At 36.3% G+C, this 14594-nt stretch overlaps 1 long non-coding RNA gene across 1 annotated transcript; it reads left to right on the forward strand.

Moving 5' to 3' along the window:
• Positions 1-1143: 1143 nt before the first annotated feature.
• On the forward strand, positions 1144-14254 carry LOC117283900. Its single transcript, XR_004514927.1, has 3 exons — positions 1144-1485; positions 13443-13502; positions 14145-14254. It is a non-coding gene; the product is annotated as an uncharacterized LOC117283900 (long non-coding RNA).
• The last annotated feature ends 340 nt before the right edge of the window (positions 14255-14594 follow it).

Here is a 14594-nt window from a genome sequence, read left to right on the forward strand (position 1 = left end):
CCCTGACAAAAGTTGGCTACCCTCAGGTTGACCCAAGAGAGAGATAACAGCTTCTATAGTTTATGGTAGCAGTGAGTGCTGTGTGAACTGGTGACCAGAGAAACTGTGACCAAGCAAAGGAATGTGAAGCCAGGATGAGGTCTCAAAGGAGGGCCAGTCTTTTTGGAGACTAGCTACAAAATTAAGTCTTATAAATCATTGGGATCCAGAAGGGGAGGTAATTTGTATATCATAAAGCATCTATTGTAAAACTTTGGTCACCCTGTCCTGTTCCCCTCAAAAAACAAGAAAAAAATAAATAAAGATGAAAGTGGCAGCACAACCAGATTATCAACATCTGTCTCTTGACGGTGTGCTGTGAATCTGCAGCCTCAGATGGTAGAGGGCCTCACTTTCTACCTAAAGCTCTGCATTTATGAAAGAGGAAGGAAGGTAGAAATGGAAGGAAGAACAAAGGAAGGGTGGGAGAAAGGAAACTGCTATGTGTTATTCACTCACTATCTGTTGAGTGTTTCATAGAGAGACCAAATCAAGGTTCATGCTTAAAAGCAAATTATTTAATGCGTGAATGCATCTGTACTCAAAATAATGGCTCTTGTTCCATTATTCCTGAGTGATAGTAATAAAAAAAGGTGTTTACTTTTAAACACAGCTGGTGTGATAAAATTAGCAGAAAAGGCGATTTGGGTTCTACTCAATATACAAGATAACAATTTGGAAAATCATCTGGAATTTTCATAAAATGTATTCTCTCGCCTCCAGACTCCCAGCCTCAGAGACAGGATGAGCTCTTTATTTGGTGGAAATTGGAAAGCCTTTTAAGAATAGGATTGGCATTGTCTATCTTTTTACACCACAAAATAATGACTATTTCCACCACAAATTGGAATGGTGTTTCTGTGTCCTTATCTTCTCCTAATCCTCTAATCCTTTTGTTGTCCTTCTAGAATCTCTTCAACTCTCTGATCTCCTCTGTGAAACAGAAAGAGAAAAAAAAATGCAATTGTGGTATTGGCATTTGGCTCAAAATCTTAAGAACAAAATGAATGCCAAGAAGAAGGAAGAAGAAGAAAAAAGACATTAAAGAAAAAGAAAAAGGCTTGAGATACAATGCATTCCCATTTTCTCTTCCTTTCTGCATTCCCGGAAGGATCCAGGATTCCTTAGTGTTCCACAGAACTTTATTTTTCAAGTCAAGAGTCCTACTATATCCAATGCTTCATGTTTCCTTAGGCAAAGTCCGCTCAAACTGTTGGCTTGGAAATAACCTGGAAGACCATAGGGACCAGTGTCTCACACACAGGCTCTAAAGGACTCCTTGCCCTTGAAAAAATCTCAATGACCGTCCACTCCAGAAATTCAACTAGAGATACATCTGCATAACCAGGCACTTTCCATTGAACATGGGCCTTAAGGAAAATTTGTCTTGACTCTTATTTGGAGACAAAAGGGGAAAAAATCCAAGGTATTTTCTTCTAACAGAAGGTAAATCTTTTTGTTTAAAAGATCTATTTAAGAGATGGCAATAAATCTACTTCTACCAAACTGAATTCTTTGCACAAACCCTGGAATTCTAAACCTCTGTGTGGCTGGAATCTGGGGCAATTACACCTATGGACCAGACCTGTGATAATGCCCCAAATTACTTTCTGGAAGGAGTGGCCAGGGGGGATTCCCATTATTTTAAAGGCAAGACTTCAAACCAAATGTTTCTCTCTTTATTGATCTGCTTTCATCTCCCTTCATTGCATTTCCTGTTTGGCTTTTCCTCTTCTTTTTCCCCCCACCCCAGCAGCGGACACCCTCCAATTGGTGATTGAAAGTCTTGAAGGTGCTGTTTACAAAGGCTATTAATGCCCCTGTCCTCATTTCCTGTTTTACTGCCAACGAGCCTGACACAAAGCCCTCCTTGGTAGACACTAAATATTGGAGAGGCCCCACACTGATTTTCTCAGTTTGCAGATAGCTCAGAGTTGCAGCCAAAGGCTCAAGCCCTTTTTTTTTCCTGGCTGGCAGAAAATACTGCCTTTTGTAGCTCTTTTAATAAATATTTAATATATGTGCTGCCGAAGAGAACACATGTTTGAAGAAATATTTTAGATCACTGAATGATTTTACTGGAAGGAGCTTCACAGATCTGCAGCATCCAGGGGTTCCGAACAGGATCCCATTCAAGGAGCTAGGGAATTCCAGGCATCATATGCAAATCTTGTATGCTGTGTACACAGGGACTTCTTCCGGGGAAGGATTCTATGACCTGAAAACCATAAGGACCACTGATAATCTAAGGACCACTCCCTTTTACAAATAGGAAACAAGCCTAAATTAGCTGAGATGATATTTCCTGGTTTCATATAATACCATTTCCATCATGCTTATCAGTTATTATCCATGTTAGCATCCTAAATTAACCCAGATTGCATACTTCCTTCTGTTTCAGGATTTCAGTTCCCACATCTCTACATAATGAGGTCATGTTTGATCAGAGCTTTGCAACTCTTGAGGAAGGAAGGAGAGGATAAGGGCCAGGCAATAGGGATTTAGAGTCAACCAGATCTGTGTTCATATCCAGCTCAGTCATCAGCTGAGCAATGAAATCTGTGGTTGTTTCTTTACATGTTAAGTCTCACAGTTTTCATCAGTAAAGTAGAGTAATGTTGCCTACCTCACTAGGTTACCATAAGAACGAGATGGGATAATGTGTGTGCTGTCAAACAACCAGCATTCAATAAGCGTTACTCGCTTTCTAACTGACCACGGTCCTTCCAGCTAGCCAGGATAGAGCCCCAGCAGCACACATCCAGGGCTGCACCCAAGTTACAAAAAAAGAGAAATATCCAAAAAATTGTTTCAGGAAAATAAATCTAATTATGCACGTAGACACCTCCACGATTCAAGTCCTACCCATAATAGTAGGTCATTAAAAGCGAGGCAGAGCTAAATTGGCTCTGGGTTGCACAGGAATGTCTTCTGTTGGGCTGTCTTCCTGCCCTTGTTCCAGGCTGAAATGAGCAGATGGTACAGCCACCCTGTGAAAGCCATGTTACGATTTAAAGAACCTTGACTCTGCTCTAATTGATAGTCTTGAAGGTTAACCATTCACCCCCAACTTTGCTATGTTATTATCAGGAATAATTAACTTCTTAGCAACGATTGCATCATAGGTCAGGTCAGTATTTCTGTCATCATCATCATTTCAGCTGACTGTTAATGCTTCATTTGAAAATCACTATGGAAGATCTATATATTTTAAATACCTTTAAAATCATTGATATTAAAATATTCAAAAACAATTATGTTGAACATCTAAGAAGAAAGAAAAGTAATAAAATATACATCCATATGCTCACTAGCCTACTAAGAAATAGATTAGCAGCCAGTCGTGGTGACTCACATCTGTAATCCCAGCACTTAGGAGGCAGAGCCAGGAGGATTGCCACGAGTTTGAGGCCCTGTCTCAAAAAAACAAACAAAAAGAAATGGATTAGCAATGGCTTTGATGCTCTAATATTCTAAAAGTTTGATCCTTCCTTTCTTTTCTTTCATATCTCTAATCTGCTCAGTCTTCAGCAAAAGAACTCTGGGATTAGGTAACCAGCTGGGAATTTATTCCCTCAGCATATGTCTTCAACCCCACCAATGTTAATATTTTCCTGAAATAATTATCACATTTTTGCTATGCCCGTCTATACTTCTCTCTCCATAGATATCTGTGTTTCTTCGATTTTTCTTCTTTTGCTTTGCTTTTGATTGAGTAAGCTTTGCTGCTATATCATTGTGTTAATATCTACTGTGAAAATTTTCTAGGTTGTACATCTAGGAGTGAAACAATTTTTTCTCAAATATCTGCTTCTTAAATTATTAAATCACAAATTCTAAATTGTGAACAAATTTACATGTCATTAGAAGTATATAATACTTAATATTATTACCAAATTTCAATACATCCAGATAGTCAATGTCTTTTTTTTGCCAATGTGGTAGGTTGAAAATAATGTTTCATGTTGGCTTTAATTTGTAAATATTTTATTTCTAATGATCACCAGCATCTCTTCTTATATTTAATGACAATTTTTATTTTCTGTTTTAAAATTTGTTGCAGACTGGAGACTTGGGACATGTACAGTTCCCTTCTTTTTCCGTGAGTGTGTGTGTGTGTGTGTGTGTGTGTGTGTGTGTGTGTGTTTACAGTTTTTTCACTCCATAGACTGTTTGGGTCTTTTAATCACTGTTCTGTTATGTCTTGTGCTTCATTTTATTTTTATTTATTTATTTTCTTAATTTCTAAAGCTTCAAGAAATTTCATCCAAAATCTTTATAGTTTTGCCTTTTTCACTTAGACAGTTAATCCCTACTGAGACTGATTTTTGCATAAGAAGTAAAAAAGAGCTCATTTTCATATGTTTGCAGATAGATAACCTCACTGATCCGGAGGGCCATTTCTGTCATAAAACAGGATTCTACTTAGATTTGGATCTGTTTCTGGGTTTTCTCTTCTGATCCATTGATTTACTTAGCTTCTCTTGTTTCAGTATTACAGTATCTTAATTTCTGGAGTTTTCTAAGTAGTCAACATCTGGTAGGGAAATCTCCCTCTTTTGTTCTTTCTTAAAATGATCTCAAGTATTCCAAGCCTTTTTGCTCTTCTGTATAAATTTTAGTTAAATCTCAAATTCAACTTGCCTTAGAACTTTGAATGTAACTAAAACCTATCTATACAAAACTCTGGAGATAAATTATATTTTTATTGCAATAATCTTTTTTATTCCATCACTCAATTAATAATACCTTTCAATATTATTTCATAGTTTTTCCTATAAACATTTTATGCATCTTCTGCTTGATTTCTATACATTTTATCTTGTATATTGTATTTTAAAAATATTTTAACTATAATATGAAGAATAAATTGTCAACCTTGCTGAACTCCTTAAATTTTAAAAATTTTGGTAGATAATTTTGGCTTTCCTATATTGAAAAATTTTATCATCCACACAAACAGTGACATTGAAATTTCTAATATTTATTCATGTTCTTTAAATTTTCTAGTCTTACTTGATTTTCTAAGCTTTCTAATTTAATATTGATTAGAATTATTGCTAGAGGCTGAATTTATGTTCTTTGTAATTCTAAATAGAAAAGATTTTGACATTCAATATTCAGAAAAGACTTGCTATAATTTTTTAAATATATCCATCAAATTCAGTAGCTCCTTTTTAAAGATTTTATCAGTATATTTTTGGAGTACATATAATTACATTCATCATGGGGAGTTGGTACATGTACAGTTTCCTTCTTTTTCCTAGTTTGATGGGAGCATTTTTACTGAATGGACAATAATATGTATTCAGCACTATTTTATCTTCATATAATAAAATGATCATGTAATTTCACTTTTCTAATTTCTTAAAATGACAAATTAATCCCTTGACTTCTAAATGTTAATTCAAGTTTAAATTCAAGGGATAAATCAGAATTTTATGGTGAATTATGCAAGACTGAATTCTCTATTTTATACAAGACTGGATTCTACTTGCTAATATTTTTGTTAAGGTATTTATTTTTCATTAGTGAGATTGGTCTGTGTTCTCTGAAACTGATTTTGGAATCACAATTTACTGGTGTCATAAAATGTGTTGGAGAGTGTTTTTTATTCATCTCTGGAAACTTGTATCTGTTTGGAATTATTCATTTTTTGAAAGTTGGTACAACTCATCAGAAAACCAACTGGAACTGTTTTTTTTTTTTGAGAAGTTATTTCTAAACATGGATTCATTTTCTTTGACAATTATGAGTGTCCTGATATTGCATTTCTAGAACTGGAAATGCAGGGTCATAAGTAACTATATTTTCACCCATTTGACAAGCTGGCAGACTGGTATTCAAAAGACTAAGCCATTTTAAACCTCATCAGATAGTGTTAGAAGTTTCCAATTTTTTCATATTTTTTCATATTTCAAATGTCAACATTTATTATTAACTTTATTTTGACTATAGCCATTGTGGGAATGTGGAGCAGTATCTCACTATGGTTTTGGTTGTATTCCTCTGATGGCTAGGGATGTGAATCTTTTCATAGGCTTACAGGCAATTTGTATTTTTTTTTTTTTGAGAAAGGTTTGCCCATATCCTTTGTCCATTGATGGAATTCGTTATTGAACTGTAATCATTCTTTATATTCTAGATATAAATATCTTACTGATACGATACATGATTTGCATATTATATTCTCATTCTCTGGGTTGTCTTTTCACTTTCTTTTTTATAGTAAATGCTTGTAGAATACAACTTGGTATTTTAATATATATGCATCACAGAATGATTAACATAGTCATCATCCCATATACTTTGCATTTTTTGGGATGAGAATATTTATAATCTACTCTCTGAATAATTTTCTAATACAGTTGATTATTATTAACCATAGTCACCATGGTGTAAAGCATATCTCCAGAAGTAGTTCTTCCCTTCTGACTGAAACGGCCTAAGTTCCACCAATATCTTCCCATTCCTCTCCTCCCCAAGTCCCTAGTAATCAACATTTTAGTCTCTTCTTTTCTGAGTTCACCATTTTAGATTCTCCGTATAAGTGCTTGACTCATTTTTTTCATATAATATCCTCTAGGTTCATTAAAATTGTTGAAAATGACAGGATTTACTTTATTTTCAGGCTGAGTAGCATGTCATTAAATTTACTACATTTTTGCTCTTTCATGTGTTACAGATACATAGTTTCATTCAATGTCTTGACTATTGTAAATCAGTCTGTAATGAACATGGGAGTGTAGATATCATTTATTGATTTAATGTCTTTGGGATTTAGAACCAGAAATGGAATTGCTTTATCATATGGTAGTTATATTTTAATGTTTTGGACCGACCTCCATCCATAATTTATGTACCCACCAATAGGGCAGAAAGCTTCCCTTCTCTTCATATTTTTGCCAACCTGTTATCTTCTGTCCTTTTGGCAACAGCCATTTAAAAAATGTGAGGTGATATTACATTGTGGTTTTAGATTACTTTTCCCTCATGATTAGTGATATTGAACATTTTTCCATATTCCTGTTGGTCGTATAAATGTCTTCTTTGAGAAATAACTGTTCAAGTTCTTCCCTCCTTTTTATTATTATTTCATTTTCTATTTTTTGCTATTAAGTTTCCTATATTTAATTGTAAATTAGCCTTCTGTCATTTGTGTGATTTACAAATATTTTCTCTCACCTTGTATTTTCACTTGGTTGCTTTGTTGTGCACAAACCTTTTATTTTGATGCATTCCACTTGTCTATTTTTGGTTTTGTTTTGATTTTCAACTGAGAACATTTATTTCTTGAAATTCTATCCCTTCAGATAATATTTTCTTCTCTTCTTCCAGTTTTCTGGGAGCTCTATAAGCTTAGGACCATTTTCAAATAATTTATCAGCTTGAAGGATTTTTGGACAAAAAAGAGGGTAGTTTCATGGTTGAGTGTATTTTGTAATCCATTTTCAAGGTAGACACAATCCAGTCTAGTTTCCATGATGCTTCCTAAAGGAACATGTGTGTGCCAAGGGTATTTCTGTTTTACCTTACAGTAAGGATGAGATGCCTTGGTGGCTGTTTGCCTTTCATGCTTTGTTTGCTCTGTAGCCATTTAAAAAGAAAAAGCCAGGTGTGTATGGTGTTCAAGTGCGACCCTAGTCTGGGCAATTTAGCAACTTAGCAAAACTCTGCCCAAAAAACAAAAATTAAAAGGGCTGGGGATTCACCTCAGCTCAAAGATCCTGGGTTCAACCCCTAGTACAACAAATGCAAACAAAAATCCCAAATAATTAAAAAAAATTTTTAAAAGAAGGCAAATAATAACTCCAGTATTATCTTCTTCTCTTGGTCTTTATCTTTTGCCCCCTCCCAGATATACTTTATCTAAAAAAGAATTCAGCTCAGCAACATTAAAAGTACATCTCCCCACATCTTCTTGGGACCATTTTGGATTTGTAAAGGCATCCTTGTATGTATGTGTGTATGCATTGAGTAATCTATGCTGCTGTATTTTTGGAACAAGATGCCTTTCGGACTATTATTCCTGTCTCCACTCCATAATCTTTTTTTGAAAGTATTCTCTGTAATACAATGTAAAATACATTTTAGTGTGTGAGATTATTTTCTTATAATCATAGATGTATGCTCATGTATTCCCATTTGTCTACTAAGGTGCATATTAACTCAGAGAAAAATTAGTGAAAAGAAAAATTAAACTGTCAGGCATCTTGGACCATATTTCCACTTTTTTCTTTTAGTGGGTTCATGTAGGCTGTTTTTGGATTGTATAACTGGAAGCCTATCTCTTTGAAGACTAAAGGAAGACTAAAAAAAAAAAAAAAAAAAAAAAAAAAAAAAAAAAAAAAAACATGGTGGAAACCAAACTGAAATGTGCTATTACTTCAAACCAATACCAGGAGCCATCAAACTAAGTGCATGTGTAGGGTGAGTCACTTGATGTAATGAAACTGGTTAATGGAGAATTCCTAACAGTGGCTCTGAGAAGAACTCTTTCTTCTTAGTATCTCAGAGTATTGGACAATAGCCATGAGCTCTTCTTGGACACATTGTACAACACTGGTCAAGATCATGGATGGCCTGGGTGTGGCTGTTGCTGGATCCCTCTAAGCTTCAGTTTTCACTCTGCAAATGTACATAGTAATAGCACCTACTTTGAGTACTACCATGAGAATTGACAAGAATGTATCACAGTTTGTTACACATTGTGAGAACTCCCCAAAATTAACTTTCAGTACTGTTTACCACTGAGCACGAGCACTGTTTTGTCCAGGAATAAAGCACTACATCAGGCCTTCAAATGTGAACCAGCTGGTCTAGAGCCAGGACAACTTTTCTAATCTTAAAATCATGTATAAGGGCACCCAAGAGGATTCTTGGAAATCCTTGTAAGAAAAATGTTTTCAGTCCATATTAAAAAATGATGGCATTATTAGACACTGCTCTTGGAAGCAAGGAAAAGATCAAGGGAATTGGAAAAACAGCTACATCACATCTCAGTTTCCAAACAGTGAGAACTACTGCTTTATAGAGAAGGACAGTACGATGTCCCATTATTTAATGGAATCTTTGCTAAGAAAGAAAGGGAGAGGATTTCCATGGTTGGATGACAAGGCTAGTTTGAAGAGCATGTGCATTAAGGAATAAAGAGGCTTAAAATGTGCTTAATTGTAGAAATGCTAAAAGCACGGCAATATGTGTGTGCCAATAGAGCAACTTGATCCTAACTGCATTTGGACTGAGCCTGTAATAAATTGTGAGCACTGCCCTTTGCATTCACTTAAGTTAATACGGAGTGTCTCATTTCTACAAAGTAAATCACAGTGGCTTTGGTACTTTCTTTTCCATCTTGTGTATAAGTAAACTGCAGGATCAATTGGGAAGTAGAATCAATCTGCTATTTATTACCTTGAAATGTGACACCCTATTTTAAGTACCCTGTTCCCTTATGACTTCACTTGAGAACAGTGTTATGTCCAAACAATATAGAAACCAGCTTTACATGTCCTATTTTTTGTTTTGTTTTGTTTTGTTTTAACTTCAGCCTGGATGGATTTACATTGTATACAACACTCTGAACCTAAATAAGTTACCTAGTGTATTTTGAAATGGGGAAGAGTCATTTGGGGATTTTTTTTGGGGGGGTCTTAAATCTTAGCAGAAAGCCTTCATGATCAGAGCATTTTTTCATTAAAAAAAAAATACATTGACCCACCAATCGTGGCTTAATGCTCCAAAGAAAATAAATAAAAATCTCATGTCGAGGGATAAAGAGTTAGGCTTCATGGGAACTCTGTCATCTTGTCATTATACTTTGCAAAGAAACCTTGGTCTCTAATTTATGGGTTTCAGAAAGAATGCCTCCTCACACTGCCGGAGGGTTGAAAGGGCAAGAGATCCGATGTATATCAGGAAGCTTAAACCTAATCTTTGTGACCTGCCACCCGCCTTTCCTGATTAAAACACGAGGGTCTGGGGCCCCCGAAGACTCTGTGTCTCTCTCTAAAGCACTTTCTATACCTCAGGCACTGATCTCAGTCTTGGGTCTTGGTTAATTTCAAAATGGTCATATTTGGCTTGTTGGAGACTACACAAAATGTCCCTAGCAAGTGTGATAAAACATTTTTAAATGCCCCCAGACTGAGTTAGATGAAATTGAAGAGAAACTGGCAGTAATGAAAGGCTGGTGACAAGCCTGATCCCCATAAATTTGGATTTTATTAGGGCTTAAACATAAGATTAACTAGGAAATGATGGAAAGAAACAGACTAAAATCTTAAAGGTGGTCCAAGTGAAAACATCAACCGTGGAAACGTCACGTATCTCCCTAGCTGAGAGGACATCAGAAAGGTTTGCCCTTCTCTTCCTTTCCCTCCCCTTCCCTCCCTTCCCGTCCTTTCCTTCATTTCTTATTTTCTTCCTTATTTCTTTCCTCTCTCTTCCTTGTCTTCTCTCTCTGTCTCTTTCTCCCTCTCTCTTTCCCTCTCTGTCTCTCCCCCCTTTATGTACTGATTCTTAAACATCTCCTATGAAACGTGTTTCATATTGAGTCCAGCCAGGGCTTTTTGCAAGATAAATTTAGAAAGGAAAGATAGTTTCTTTCATTACAAAGGCAAATTAATATGAATCTTCTAATGTTTAAAGGGTACAAAGTCATCTTAGCCTTTCTTTCGCAGTAAGCGAAAGAATTTACATCCTAGAAATGTAAATTTAGAATTTACATCCTAAATTTTTGGCATCAGCTTCAATGATGGAGGCCTGTATCACAATGTATAAACAAAAAGTGCATTGACATATATGCTGTGAGAGATTTTTAATGGGTATAATTGTGTGTGTGTGTGTGTGTGTGTGTGTGTGTGTAAGGGGGGAGAGATGAGACAGAGAGACAGAGAGACAGAAGCAGACACAGAGACAGAGACACACACACATGCACAGAAGACAGAGAGAGAATGACACATTTCCTCCTCTCCCCTCCACCCCTTCAGACGCTCAAAAACTTGTCTAAAACAGCTAATGTGTTCTGGAATTTATAGGAAAATTTATTATCTCAAGGATAAAATAAAATTTTACATTGTATACAGTGTAGGACAGACTTTGAGAATAAATGTAATTCTCTTAAATTATTAGGAAACATAACTTCTGGGTAGGTTCTTATATCAAATCCATGTAACCTTGAGTCAACCTGGAAATCACCAGGGACTTCTGATTCCAAACAATAAAGTTAGATGGAGGCGTACATCCAGAGGGAACAGATTCTGTGGGTTTACTTAAAGACTAAGACGGGATGGGGGCTGGGGAGATGGACAGAGAAAACAGAGGCAGACAAATGATTCATTTCTTATCACAGTCAGCCAACGTTAATTAAAACATCATTGCAAATGTATATCACTGAGGAAAGTTCTGCTAGCTCAGGAGGCAAGTGCCTATATCATCATAAAGACATCTTGGTTATTTATCTGCTGTTTGGATCATATCCTATGCCTACCAGCGAGCCCCATTCCACCCCCTCCCTGCCTCGTTTTATTACCGGGCCTCTGTATGTTCCACCATAAAGAGTAGAGAAACATATGGACCCTTGTTTGAACTTCTGTAATGAATCTTTCCAGTATACTATTTCCTTCCAAAGTTATTTTTAATTTTATTGTAGTCTGTCTGTGTATTCTCCCCAGTGATCACTTGGACAAAATTCATATTGGTAAAATGGCTTTGAAAGCTTCTTGCCTCTGAAAAAACTGCTAATTTCCATGGGGTGATGATGGTGCCGAGTGCTGTGTGGCTGGGCTACCCTGCCATGTTGGCATCCATGTCCTACAAAAGTAGGAGGGAGGTGGCTTCCTTCCCAGAGCCCTGGACTCCTCCCTGTTTTTGTTTTGATTTGTTTTCTTTTCAATAAAAGATTTGCTGCTAGTGATTCTCACTCTCCATCTGCCAAAATCCCCTTCGCTCCTACCAAGTAAACAAGCCAGAGGTTTGAGGCTGGCACTCTATGTGCCAGGTCTGGCCCACCATTGGGTTCTGGTGGACATGCACAGCCAAAACACATTTTTAAAAGGATTTGTGAATGTTTAAAACTTGGACATTTTTATATTTAAAAAATCTTGATTTATAAAATAACTGAAAGATTTTCTCCTGTAAAGGAAACCACAATGTGATTTTTCTCTGGATAAGTTAGAAGAACTGGCAGGGCAGGCCCTCTTTTCCACATGGCAGCCAACTCTGTTCTCTTCCTTGGAAGGGAGTCAGAGTCAGGCTAGGTCTTTGGGTGGGTCAGTTGCAAACACTAAAGCACTTGCCTTGCACCCTCATGAGCCCTGATTTTGGCAACCTGAAACAACCAATGCTAGAGGAAAATGGCCAGAATGTTTCTGAGTTGGCAGGAGGCAAAATCGTGAGTATCTGCACTTTAGTGTGCTCCATGCTTCCTCAAAAGGTTTTCAGGATTTCTGAGTCTTCTAGAAAACACCATAGCCATAGTCACTAGAAATAGTTATCATCTTTGATGATATCTGTTTCTGTGCCTTTCATGTATTCTATGGTTTGCTGAATGAATTAATGAATGAATGGGGAGCTTGTCAGAGTTTAATAGGATTTAACCCTGGTAGATATATAAAAATGCGTTGCTTGAGGTTTCACTCTAGAATTCTCTTCCACATCTCAGCCTAATGAGGTTGTTTATGTCTCTCTCTGTCCAATACTCACTCCTCAGAAACTCCAGCCAACCAACCACAGGAACTGACCACATGAAGCATGTGGCGATGCATATTTGTAGAATAAATCCATGAAATGATGGAATTTCTAGAATAGCAGCTTATTTCTTGAGCACTTAGTATGTGCCAGACATTAACCTAAATGCTTTATATGAATTAGCACAAATTTTTATCCATATTTTACAATGTTAAAGTCAAGACAGAAGATGCTGTGCCTGAGTCATCAGGAAGTAAAATTTGGAATTGGCATATAAGTGCAGGCAAAGATTTTATTTTGTTTTGACTTTTTAATTAAAAGATGTACCCATTTTGGATTATAGTAGTATTCAGTTGGCCCAATGTATCCAGAATTCTTCATCTGCAGATTCAACTACCCAAAAATCAAGTATTTTTAAAAAACCTGCATCAGTACTGAATATGAAGAAACTGTTTTTATGTCATTATTCTTTAAGCAATATTATTCTTTAAGCATAGCAATAATTTACATAGAACTTCCATTGTGTTAGATATAATTCATGCAGAAATGATTTAGTGTATATGAAGGATGTGCATACATTATATACAAATAGTGGTAATTCTCAACTTATGGATGGTTCAACTTAGGAAGTTTCACTTTATGAAGGTATTAAAGTTGATATGCATTTAGTAGAAACTCTACTTAGAATTTTCAATTTTGATCTTTTCCTTGGTTAGCAAGAAGTAGTATAATACTTTCCTGTGAGGCTGGGCAGTGGCAGGAAGTCACAGATCCTGGTAAGCCATGCCATCATGTAATGTATTGTTTGTGTATTTTGTTGTAAAGTTGCAATGTTAAGGGCAATAAATGCCTTTTGACATAAGATATTTTCAATTTGGGATGATTTTATTGAGGCATAACCCCAAGGAACACTTACGTATGCCTTATTATTATTATTATTATTATTATTATTATTATTATTTTGATACCAGGGATTGAATTTGCACTTGCTAGGCAGGTATAGAAGCACTAAGCTAAATCCCTGTCCCTTGCCATCTTATACAAGAAACTGGAGCATCCTTGGAGTTTGCTACTCTCTAGGACCCTTGAAATCATCCCCTGTGGAAACAAATGGATGACTATACTGGCTATGCACATTCCTAGGGGAATCCTGATTTCATTTTCTGAAGCTAATTTAACATTATAAGTCAAAAATCTAAGCCTAGATAATGAACTTCAAACTTTCAAGAGAAATTTTTGAGAACCATGGATAGTATGAGCAGGGATGGTATAGCCCAGCTCATTTGGCCCATACAGAGTTCCTCTAGAAAAGCTTTTGATTAAGTTAAATAATGCTAGCTTCTGTAATATGTAGACCCAAACATATGTAATGACTCACAATTTTTAAAGTGTATTTTTCCTTGTGTAAATAATTGCAGGGATTCCTGGTGAAAGGGGCAGCTGATTCACGTAGACATTCAGGGATTCAGTCAAATGGATTCTGTTTTTCAACCTGTTGCCTACAAGAGTGTGATTGTTTTCTCTACACCATCCACAAAATGAAAACAACACTGAGATTTCACCTCACCCCACAAAGAATGGCTGCTATCAAGAAATCACACAGCAACAAATGTTGGTGCAGTTGTGGGGAGAAAGGAGCCCTTCTCCATTGTTGGTGGGAGTGCAGACTGGTGCAACCATGATGGAAGTCAATATGGAGATATCTCAAAGAGCTGGGACTAGAGGTTCCATTTGACCCAGCCATCCCTCTGTTGGGTATCTTTCCAAAAGAATTAAAAGAATCATATCACAGTGATATACGCACACCCATATTTGTAGTGGCACAGTTTGTAATAGCTAAAACTTGGAAACAACCCATCTGCCCATCA

Source organism: Fukomys damarensis, unplaced genomic scaffold (genome assembly GCF_012274545.1).
Source record: "Fukomys damarensis isolate Sample0158 unplaced genomic scaffold, DMR_v1.0_HiC HiC_scaffold_32, whole genome shotgun sequence".
Lineage (NCBI taxonomy): Eukaryota > Metazoa > Chordata > Mammalia > Rodentia > Bathyergidae > Fukomys > Fukomys damarensis.